The sequence below is a fragment of the Cryptomeria japonica genome, chromosome 6 (genome assembly GCF_030272615.1).
Source record: "Cryptomeria japonica chromosome 6, Sugi_1.0, whole genome shotgun sequence".
NCBI classification, from domain to species: domain Eukaryota; kingdom Viridiplantae; phylum Streptophyta; class Pinopsida; order Cupressales; family Cupressaceae; genus Cryptomeria; species Cryptomeria japonica.
This window is the reverse complement of record NC_081410.1, coordinates 648,954,041-648,966,369: the sequence shown is the minus strand read 5'-3', so window position 1 is coordinate 648,966,369 and position 12,329 is coordinate 648,954,041.

The following is a 12,329-nucleotide window of genomic DNA, read 5'->3' as shown; positions in this document are numbered from 1 at the left end:
AAATACTATAAACTTCCAGATGCACTATTCTAGCTTCATCGGACCTAACCAGATCTTCATTCTAACTTTCGGTAGGATCAGATCACACACTATGGATAGGATCTTTGACTTTGGTTGCCATCAATGAAAATATCTGATTCTCTACACATTGTCTCTTTCCAATAGTCCATAAGATCTGCAGATGAGGCAGCATTCGCTCAAACTTGGTTTTAATGAGATTTTGAACTAGCCTAAACTTATTCATTTTAAGCTCTCTTTTCAAAGATACAACTTTTTGTTGAATCTTGACTAATTGTCTCTCTAATTCCTCTATTTTACCCTTCTCAAGGATAACATTTGTTTTTAACTTTGAGGTTGTAGCCTCTACTTCCAATAAAAGGCTCTTACCTGCAAATGCTCTCAATGCCTCTCAAGTCATTATTCTCCTTCATGAATTGTGCAATTATTTCATCCCGCTCTTCCACTTTTTCCTTGTTGAAGAGAGTTGTGTTTACATTTAATTCCACTACTTCAGTAGTTGAAATATATTTGAGTCTATAAACCATAAACTACCCGAAGATTTGTTGTGCATCAGTGATTATTGTCAATCTCTTGCCCTCTAGATATAAGTGCCCTCTAGATATAAGCACCACATTGATAGAGTTTTGTCTGAAGGCCTAAACTCTGATCCAAAACATAAATTATCTAGTCCTTCAAATGTAAGACGATAATCAACTCCCTAGATTATTCTCAAGCTATCAAAGACAGTGCAAGATGAGATGTTCATCCCTGAAATCATCAAGCAACCAACTTCCTTTAAAATTATCTCCCCTTCCCAGGTGTCATGTTCTTGAATTCTTCTTTTACACCTTCGTCGAATTTTCTGTTGTATTCGCCATGTTGCTCACTAGGGATTTCAACTTGTTTGCCAATTAACTCTCTCCCTTTCCTTTTGTATAAGAACAACGTAAATTCCTTAGAATGTATAAATTTATCATCAGATAAAAAGGCTTCAAAAGCCTTTCTTCTTAAATCTTCAGCCAAGTAAGTACTTATCTCAACAGTGTCATCATTTTGATCACTAGCGGGTATGTAAGGTTGCAACCTCACTTCTTGTTCCACCTCCTCTCATTCTTGTTGCTCTACGCTTTCATCAGTTCCTTCTAAGATTGCAACATTAGAGGATGAGGTCGGATTTGAGCTAATGGTGGGGATACCACCGATCCTCCTACTGCAAACGTTGATGGACTTGGGGATGGAGATGGAGGAATGAACAAGTTGGCTAAAATAGAAAGAGCATTTTAAATGAACAATACCATCCTCTTGACTCTATCAAATTCATCTAGAAATATGCATTGATAGGATGGATCCTCCAACCTTATTTTGCTTTCAATCTTTTGTACTTTGAAATAGGCAAAGCCTTCTTGCCTACACTTCTTCATAAGATTGACAATTCCTCGTCAATTCTTCACCCAACAAAAACTCATGCTCAAAATTTCCTAATGTAACTGCCCTTTTTGCAGAAGAATACTACCCTTCCAAGTCAAATGGTCTTGTTGTTAACCCTACTAGCAAATGGAAAGATTTTAGCAATTCAACAGTGAAGCAGTCACTAGTTAGGAGGGGCCTCAAAGAGATCAATCTGGACCAATCAGCAAGAGTAAACACAATGGAAACACAAAGATATGATGGAGGCAACGCAGAACAAATTGTTTTATTTCATGAAAACTGATTACAACCAACCAGTAACAACCGAGTTACATAAATTGGCTCACAGGCCTGCTAAAACATGCTCAAAATACATAATAGGTCACAATCGAGACCATTAATCTTAATATCTATCTTATATGCTCAGTCTAGCTAATGATTCTTTGATTGATGCATTCTAATGTGCAATTAAAATTATATATACGATCCAAGGGAATCTGGTCAGCCCAAAAAGGGATCAAAACCCAAAGAACAAGACCTAACGTGTAAAACCAACAAGGTCGGCCTCCGCCAAGAGATTCCTCCGAAAAATCCAAAGGATGAAGTGTAGATCACAGAAAAAGGTTAGCCACACACCAACGAATGTCGAAATCAATGCCCCAAGGCTCCGTAATCTTCGAAAGGGGTTCCGATAGATCACCAAAAATAGGTCCAAGCAACCGATAACAAGAAACTGTCAACCGGTAACAAGAAACTGTCAAGGAAATCGATATTGATAACTTGTCAGAAAATTATACAAATGCGATGCGGTCTGGAAATAAGAAAGATGGTCAATTTTTCAAGTAGAATCCAACTCCATAGGATCTGGTGAGCTAAAATTGGGACACACAGAAAGAAATGTTGAAACTGCAAACAGAAATGACAATATTTTTGGTCGATGCAAGATTTCTATGAACTGGGGATGCTCCTGCATCAAACATTTGGGGTTATTGAAAAAGTGAGCCTCTCACTTTATTGGGGTCAGAGGGAAACCAAGGTGATCTACCTCTGCCTGAGAAATCCAAGATGAATCTTCAACTGGTCTATCCTTCCACTTCACAAGATAGTCCTTATACTGACTACTCTAGGTACTACGCCCAATCCTACTGTCCAAAATTTCTTCAATCTGATCAAGTTCCTTCCAGGGAAACTATCTCTCCAAGTCTGCAATACTCTCCTCACTAAATTTTGGTTCATGATACTCATGAAGATCTGCAATGTTAAACACAAGTGAAATACTCAGACTATCCAGTAACTCCACTCCATATGCATTCCCAGAACTGAACTTCCTAAAAATCTTGCAAGGTCCAAACTTTTTCATCTACAACTTGTTATAAGTTCCAATCGAGAATCTCTCTTTTCTCAGATATACCATCACTTCATTGCCAACTTCAAATTCCTTATGTCTCCTCTTCTCATCTACCTTCTCCTTATACTTGTTGTTCATGTCCTCCAAATGTTTCTTAACTTGAATATGCAATGCTGCCATGTGATCTACAAAATATTTTGCTTCTGAACTTCTCTGGTCTTCACTACTAATATCTCTTAATTCTGATATACCTCTAGGATGCACTCTGGTAACAATCTCAAAAGGTGTTCTTCGGATACTCTTGTTTACAAAATTGTTGTAGACAAACTCTGCTTGTGCAAGGATCAAATCCCAACTTCCAGTTTTATCTCCAATTAAACATCTCAACAAATTTCCCAAACTTCGGTTAACTACTTATGTTTGTCCATCAGTCTGTGGATGAAAAGTAGAAATGAACTTCAAATATGTCTTCATCTTCTTCCAAAGTGTTCTCCAAAAATAGCCAACAAACTTAGTGTCTCTGTTTGAAACTATGCTCTTAGGTAATCCATGCAATCTCACTACTTCCTTGAAAAATAGGTATGCTACATGTAATGCATTTGATGTCTTCTTAAAAGGTATGAAATGAGCCATCTTTGAGAATCTATCCACTACCACAAATATAGAATCATTCCCTCTCGGTGTTTTAGGCAATCCAAGTATAAAATCCATGCTTATATCCTCCCAAGGTCTTACCGGTCAAAGGTTTATACAATCCCACATTCTGACTACTACCCTTTGCAACTTGACAGACTCTACAACTTTGCACATATTTCTTAACATCCTTATGAATCTGGGGCCAAAAGTACTACTCACTCACCAATGCTACTGTTTTTTCAATATGAAAATGTCCAGCTAATCCTCCACTGTGTTTCTCCTTTATCATGTTCTCCCTCATCTAACTCTTAGGTATGCACAATTTAATTCCTCTAAATAACATCCCATTTTGAATGAATTAATCCAACCACTTGCTTCTATCTACCATAACCGGTTCTCTACATGCTTTCCAAGGTTCTACAAAATCCGGGTCATCATCATACAAGGTCTTCAATTCCTCAAATCCTAATACTGTCACTCTCATCTCTGTCAGCAAATTCCTTCTCCTACTCGATGCATCAACAAATTTGTTAGATTTCCCATTTCTATGCTTCAACATAAAGGTATAACTCTGCAAGAATTCTACCCATCTAATATGTCTCTAATTCAACTTACTCTAACTGCTCAAATACTACAAAGCTTGATGATCTATATACAACACAAACTCCTTAGGCAATAGGAAATGTCTCTATTTCTTCAAGGCTTGAACTATGACATAAAACTCCTAATAATACACTGAATATCTCCTCTGGGCATTATTCAATTTCTCATTGAAATAAGCTACTGTTCTCCCTTCCTGACTCAAGACTGCTTCTATTATTGTTCCACTTGGATCACAATCCACTTGAAATACTTTATTGAAATATGGTAAAGATAACACAGGTTTCTCAGTCACTTTCTGCTTCAACAGTTCAAAACTTTTGTTTTCTCTGGTGTTCCACTTGAATTCCTTCTGATCTCCCCTCATGGTCTCAGTCATAGGATTACAAACTGAACTGAAATTTTTGATGAACTTCCGATAAAAACTAGCCAATCCATGAAATGATCTTACCTCTCCAATGCTTTCTAGTGTAGGCCACTCAATAATTACTTTTAATTTCTCAGGGTCCATCTTCAAACCATCCTCAAATATCACAAATCCCAAATAGACTAACTCATCCTTCATGAAAGTACACTTCTTGATATTTATCAGCAACTTTTCTTCTCTCAACCTCTTTAAAACTTGTCTCAAATGCAACAAATGCTCCTCTTTTGTCCTACTAAAAATCAAAATTTCATCCAAATACACAATAACAAACTTACCCAATAATTTCTTCAATACCTCATTCATCTGCCTCATGAAAGTACTCGGTGCATTAGTTAAACCAAAAGACATCACCAACCATTCATACAGTCCTTCATTTGTCTTAAATGTTGTCTTCCACTCATCTCCTTCCCTGATCCTGATCTGATGATATCCGCTCTTCAAATCTATCTTTGTAAAGTATTTGGCTCCACTCAAATAGTCCATTATGTCATCCATCCTAGGCAAAAGAAATTGGTATTTCACTGTGATCTTGTTTATTGCTCTAGAATCAGTGCACATTCTCCACTCTCCATTCTTCTTAGGTGTTAATATTGTTGGTACTACATAAGGGCTCAAACTTTCCCTGATCAAAATTTTCTTCCACAGCTCTTGCACTTGTCTATTCAGTTCTTCATTCTCTGTTAGTGTCATCCAATGTGTTTCTTTGTTAGGCAAACTAGATCCGGGAACCAGGTCCATGCAATGACTAATACTTCTCACAGGTGGAAATCCATCAGGTACATTATCTAAAATGATGTCTTCATATTATGTCAGCAAATCTTTTATCTCTTCCAGTCGTTCCTCTTCATGCCTTGGATTTTTAGTCTTCTTAGGAATTAAGGCAAAACACACATTCTCATGTCTCAATCCATCCAGGAATTTCCTTCCATCTACCAAACAGATTCTAGCATCCGTACAGACTTCATTCTTCAAAGGTTCCTCCAAGGGAAACACGGCTTTCTTCATCCCATTGGCCACAATTGTGTATGTATTCTTTCCCCTTCATGTAATGAATTTCTATCAAACAACCAAGTTCTACCCAATAAAAGATGATGAATATCCATAGGCATAATATCACACAAGACTTTATCATGATAATTTTTAATTTTCAATTTCATCAAACATTGCTCACTTACTAACAACTTATGTTCATCCTAAATCCATGCTATCTTATAAGTCTTGGTGTGTTTCAATCTTTCCAAATTCAACTTATTCACCATCTCTTCTGAAACAAGATTATCTAAACTACCACTATCAATAACAACTTTGCAACACTTACCGGATACTTTACATCTAGTCTTGAAGAAATTCTTCCTCTGCAAGGGCTCTTCATCTCCTCTGATATGACACAAAGCTCTCCTCATCATCAATAGTTCTCCATCTTCCAATTTATTGTCTGATCCGGTGGGGTTTTCTTCCACCACTACTGCTCTTCCGGTATTCTTTGTCTTCTTACACTCAAAAGCACGATGTCCTTCTCCTCCACACTTATAGAAAGTTCCTCTAAATGTTCTCTTGTCTTGTCTTCCAAAATTCTCATTCCAGTAGGCATCTAGTTCTCTCCTCTAGTAGAAATTTTTATCATCTTTCCTGTATGAATTACCTTCTTTGTTTACTTCCTTGTCCTTTTTCTGATCTATACAGGTTCCTCTACCTCTGCTATATCCTTTTCCTCCTTGAAATATTTCTCTGGTAAACCTTCCACCTCTGGCTCTCTGCCTCTGCTCATGTCTTTTATTTAGCTTCTCTTCTGCCTTTAGGGCATACTGGTAAGCCTCTTCAACACTCTCCAATTTGATCAAACTAAGTTTATCTTGTATAGACATTCACAATCCATTCAAATATCTTGAAACTTGTTCAACTTCATCATCAACATGTCCGGATCTGATGTTCAACTTGTAAAATGCTTCGGTGTATTCCTTCACACTAGATTTCTTGTGTCTCAAATTTTACATGACCTTTCAATCAGGTACAGGTATATTTCACCTTCCTTTCTTTTGTAGTGTTTTCAAAATCAAAATATTTCTCCATCTCTGAGATCCAATCCATCAATTCATCTGAATCCAACTTTCCATCATATTCAGGTGGGGTGAAATAAGGTTTAGTAATCGCCCTACTCAAAACCCTCAAAAACCTTTCCTCATTTGAATCAACCACTAATGGGTTTACTTGTTCTATTGGGGCTTCTTCTCCTTCATCTTCACTTACATCTTTAATATGTCAGCCTCTTCTCTAGGTTGTCTCCATCGCTTCCAATCGGGTTGCTATCCCTTGTAACATTTCCATCACAACAAGGTCTACATTCTCACATGCTCCACCATTCCTAGCTCCTCTTTGCACCATCGTTCATGTTGGTCCTCTGCAGCTATAGGTCGGATCCACAATCCACCACCCTACAACAAAAATCTCAGGACACACAACCTCTAGAATGAAAACTTGCTTTGATACCACTTGAATCAGTCACTGGTTAGGAGGGACCTCAAAGAGATCAATCTAGACCAGTCAGCAAGAGTAAACACAATAGAAACACAAAGATATGATGGAGGCAATGTAAAAAAGATTGTTTTATTTCATGAAAACTAATTACAACCAACCAATAACAACCGAGTTATAGAAATCGGCTCACAGGCCTGCTAAAACATGCTCAAAAACCAAAATAGGTCACAACCGGGACCTTTAATTTTAAGACCTATCTTCTACGCTTAGTCTCGCTACCGATTCTTCGATTGATGCATTCTAATGCACAATTAAAATGATTTATATGATCCAAGAGAATCTGGTTGGCCCAAAAAGGGATCAAAACCCCAAGAACAAGACCTAACGTGTAAAACCAACAAGGTCGGCCTCTGCCAAGAGATTCCTTCGGAAAATCAAAAGGATGAAGTGTAGATCGTGGGAAAAGCTCGACCACACGCCAAGGAACATTAGAATCAACGCCCAAGGCTCTGCAAGCTTCGGAAGGGGTTCCGGTAGATCACCAAAAATAGGTCCAAGCAACTGGTAACAAGAAACTATAAATCGGTAACAGGAAACTATCAAGGAAACCAATAGCGATAACTTGACGAAAAATGATCCAAATGCGATGCAGTCTAGAAATAAGAAAGATGATCCTATCTTAAGCAGAATCCAAATCCATAGGATCCGGTGAGCCAAAACCGCGACACACAGAAAGAAATGTTGAAACTGCAAACATAAAGAAAAATAGAAAGGAAAATATTTTTCATCGATGCAAGGTTGTTATGAACCGGGGATGCTCATGCATCAAACAACCTACTCAAAGCCTTTTGTAGTGTTTATCATGTAGTTACCAATCTCCAAATATACAGAAAGGAAAGACCCCTTGGACTGAAACCTAAAGGGGGTAGAAGCTTCAAACATCTACCAAACTATCTCCAGAGTAGCCTACCTATTTGACAAAATAAAAGGTAATAAATGGGGCTTCTCATTGAATCTATAAACTCTAATATATGTGTAGTCATTGGCCATATACCAGTTTGCCCAATTATGGTCAATAGTGACTTTGAGTTCCTGCACTTTTCCCTTTGGCCTCAAGAAATTAATCACTTGTTTTTTTAGCCTTGGGAGCTCTACGCCACATGCAACATAAATCCTTTTAACAAAATTTTGATCAAATATGAGGGCTTGAGAGTATTCATATCCAAAATCCCAGATTGAAGTCCATAGTTAAACTGGCTTCTTAATGTTATTGGAGTCAAGAACCTTTACATGGAGCCCAACCCCCACACATTATATTGTTGTCCTTGATTTAACAACATGTGCATCAATAAAGAATACCACTTAAAAGTTATAGTGGTGCCACCTTGTTGAATCTTAACCAATGCATTATAGATATAGTCTGCAACAAACTAGGGTAATCATATGTTCTGTAGTTGGTTTTACTTTGAGCATCACAAGTGAGTGACAGTATCTCCTCAATCATCATAAGACCTCCTTCATACCCCGACACTTAATATACTGCATAGTATGTCATCTCAAAGTATTTGTAAAATAAGTCTACCTTGTAGGGAGGCTTTTATGTTCTGGCAAATTGATGTGGGTTACCTCTATAACTAGGCTTGTGTATAGGTAACCATTTCCTCCTGTAAAACCCCTTGGTGACTTCATATTCTTCTTTTAGTCCTACCAGATCAATCCTTGTGGTATAATCCCTACAATCTTGCATATCAAAGAATTCCAATATCTTGTCCATGTTGATTTCTAGTAAGCTCCCATTCACTGATTTGATAAACCTACTAGCAGGGTTATAGAAATTGGCCAAGGCTTTAATTAGATCTAAGTTGACATAAACATTTGGGACAACCAACCTCACAAGCCCTAACCTCCAAGGGTTACATTCTGGGATCTCTTATTATGATGTCAAGAAGAAAAACTTGAAGATATGGTGCCCCCTAACCTTTAAATATCTCTCTCTACAATTTCTCTATTTGTCAAAAAAATTAGGGGCACAGGCACCATTTTTTGGCCTATATGAGTATCCAGGCAATAAGGCAATTAAATCAACATGAAGATTCTTTTCTTTTTTTGACTTTTTTGCCTTTGGCTCATCTGATTGTGAAATCTTGGAAGAAGTGGACATCTTGTGGATTCTAAATGAATACCCTTCTCAAATTTTACAGATATCCTAGCCTAGGGTTATGACTAAGCACTCTACCTTCTCTTTAGAAAAAACTCAAATTGACAGCAAAGAATGTGGAAATTGAACTTACTGGCTTTTGACGAATTGGCTAAAAACTTTGGAGTTGTTTGAACTTCTTCACAAGAACCCTAGCTTTTCTTCCTCTCTACTTCGAATTCTGCTTCAAACTTCGAAAATGAAACATTATTACGAACAGTTGTCTTTAATCTCCAGTCTTTTCTTCCATCAATTCTATTCATGTGAACTTTGATGGCGCAAATGGTTATGTCACAAGTCTGAATCTGAACTATTGATCAAAAACCATCGACAACCACTGGCGAAATTTGAATCTCCCTGCCCAAGGGGACCACTTTTGACCTTCAAATTCCTTATCACTAGCCTTACTTTGACTCCTCAAATGCTCACTGAAATCCCCTAAGCCATCTCAACACGTCCCAAGTTGACACATTGGATCCCTTTCATCTGCTGACAAAGCTTTTTGTCTCCACTTACTCAGAAACTCACCCAAGAGAAGGAAATCCTCTCAATGAGTTTTGAGTTACCTTTAAAGATCACCTCACAACCATTCCCCTTAGACACTCACCAAGCCACAAATAAAGAACTCACTGAGCTCCAAGTACATTAACGTTTGCACTCTATGGCATGACTCAAGACTCAGCAAGAGCTACAAAACAGCTCACTGATCGCTCGAGTTTCAAATTTTTAGAACTCTCATGATAAATAAAACCACTCGGACTCCGTAAGAAGGAGAAAAGGCTTCACCAAGTCCTAAGTTATCCTTTGGAACACCACAAAGCTACCACATCAGATGGCACTTGGAAGCTCAATAAGGCATATAGAACATCTTAAAGCATTTTGAGGGCTTCAAACACCATGGCCTACATAAAAACAACTTAAGGCATGTGTGTTAAGTTATATCCCTAGGACATCATGCAGAAGGGGCCAAAAACCTAAGGCTCATTAAAACAAGAGGGACACAACAAACTTAAGATTTTCGTGTATTGAAATTATCAACTGAAAAGGAAGCACTAGGACACAAGGTCGATCTCGAATGATATAAAACCCTTGAGGGACGAACATAAGAAAAAGGCAACTAGGAAAACAAGTCACTAACCAAAAAGAATACCCGCCAAAATGATTTAAACAAAAGGCATTCCAAGGCCAAAGAAAAGAAAAATCCCAACCTTAGGAAACTTAAAAATACAGTCCTAACTGTAGAACACAAGATGACACTGAGAGGGGGGGTGAATCAGTTATTTCCAATCTTAAATGTCAGTATCGGTTAACATTTCAAAGACCAAGTAGACATACCAGTGAGATCAGGGAAGAGATCATTCTGCAAGCACACACAAGGACACATCACACAACACCGGATATACGAGGAAAACCCAATATGGGAAAAACATTGGTGAGAAATGTTGTTGGAGTCTACTACTCCAATCCAACCTCACAATAAACAATTGTTACAATGTTTAGGGCACCAACCCAAAGAGAACCAACCCCTGTTGAATTAGGGCACTAACCCCTGCTGAGTTTAGGGCACTAACCCCTAACTGTTTATGGGCACCAACCCAAAGGAGAACCAACCCCTGCACCGAGCACCAACTCAGTGAAATACAATATAATAAATCTTAATACAGTAGTTATAACCCCGTTACAAATGAGTTCTATAACCCATGCAAATAATCTCTCTGTCAGTTTTACTCCTTCTCTTCTTTACCGGTTGAATCCTCTTCTTGTCACTCTGCCTCTTCTATGTCGGTTCACTTTTCTCTGACCCCACTGCTTCTGGTCACTACTAGTACTCTGCTCACCCTCTCTGAATCTTTTGCTAATTAGCCTCTACCTTGTCTGACCTCCCTTGATTCTCAGTTTTCACTTCTTCACACTCTATTGCCTCCTTGCCAGTTCAAACACTATCAGTTAGATGAATTGTCAGCTCATGCACTTGGTTACTGATTACTCTGCTTACCGATTGAACCCTTCTTACCGGTTCTCTCTTCAAGCACTTAGTCACTTCAATGTTCTTCGATGAACTCTCTGACTGATTAACTCTCTAATCTACACTCACACTGTGTTCTTCAATATCTGGCACCATAGCATCATTAACTTTGATCTTTGATCTGCACATTTATACTTGTGCTATCCCGCCAAAACAGAGATTCAAGCTTGGCGCACTAGGGTTTCCTTCACCAACTCCATATGTATCAGATCATATCTGATGTTGTCAATTAGATTGTCAACCTACAACAAATCGGATAATACCACCAAGTCTTTTCTTTCAATACATGTTTACTAAACTTGGCAAACATGGGCTCTGCTTTTGTCAATCACATTAAATTCTCTCATTGTTTTCTACTCCAAATCAAATCTACAACTGGACATCCCTCATCGATCATTTCATCACTTAGATCTTCAGTCTGCATTGAGCCACAACCTTTTCAACTCATTCATGATTTTTACAGTCTACATTAAACACAGACTTAGTCGGCAATTACCTCACTGACGCACCATTCAACTACCACTGTATGTTTTCCACCTGGAGACTACGTGTCAACTCTATCGTAATCTACCTCAGTCCACTTTGTGGGTTCAGACAAAGGCACTAACCAAAAATACACTATCGGTATACACCTACCAAATCATCTTATCTTACCACTTACACTAATCGGTTAACCTTCTTTCCGGCTCTTCTATGTCCTATCGATTAGGTCATGATAACTTACAAAGCTCCTGGTTCAAATTTCATCATTCCACTATGCACATATCCATTTGATGAGAGCTCATCATTGTGTCTCTTTTTATCTTAACGGTTGCCTTGCCTACCTGCATGCTGGACTAGTATTCATTCTTCTTCACAGAGCACATATCTCAATCAATTATTAAAGTGCTCTCCAATCGTCTGTTCCAGTTGCATGAACACGGTTTTGTTCCTATTTACTGGTTGATAGTACTCCTGCCTACATACCAATAACACCCATGAGAACATCATGCCATCAATCTCCAACTATCACCAACTATGGTAACATAAATCTCCATCTGCATCCTGATTGCACACTCTGTCTGCAATGCTAAAAATTTCCTTTCTCTTCATTAGCCCAGACATCATCTCAACCAGTTTGTTAAAGTGGCAAACTCATCACTACTTACTCTTCCTCTTCTGTCCCGGTAGCTCATCTTGCCTTCTCTTGTTGATCTAGGGCATATCTCTGATT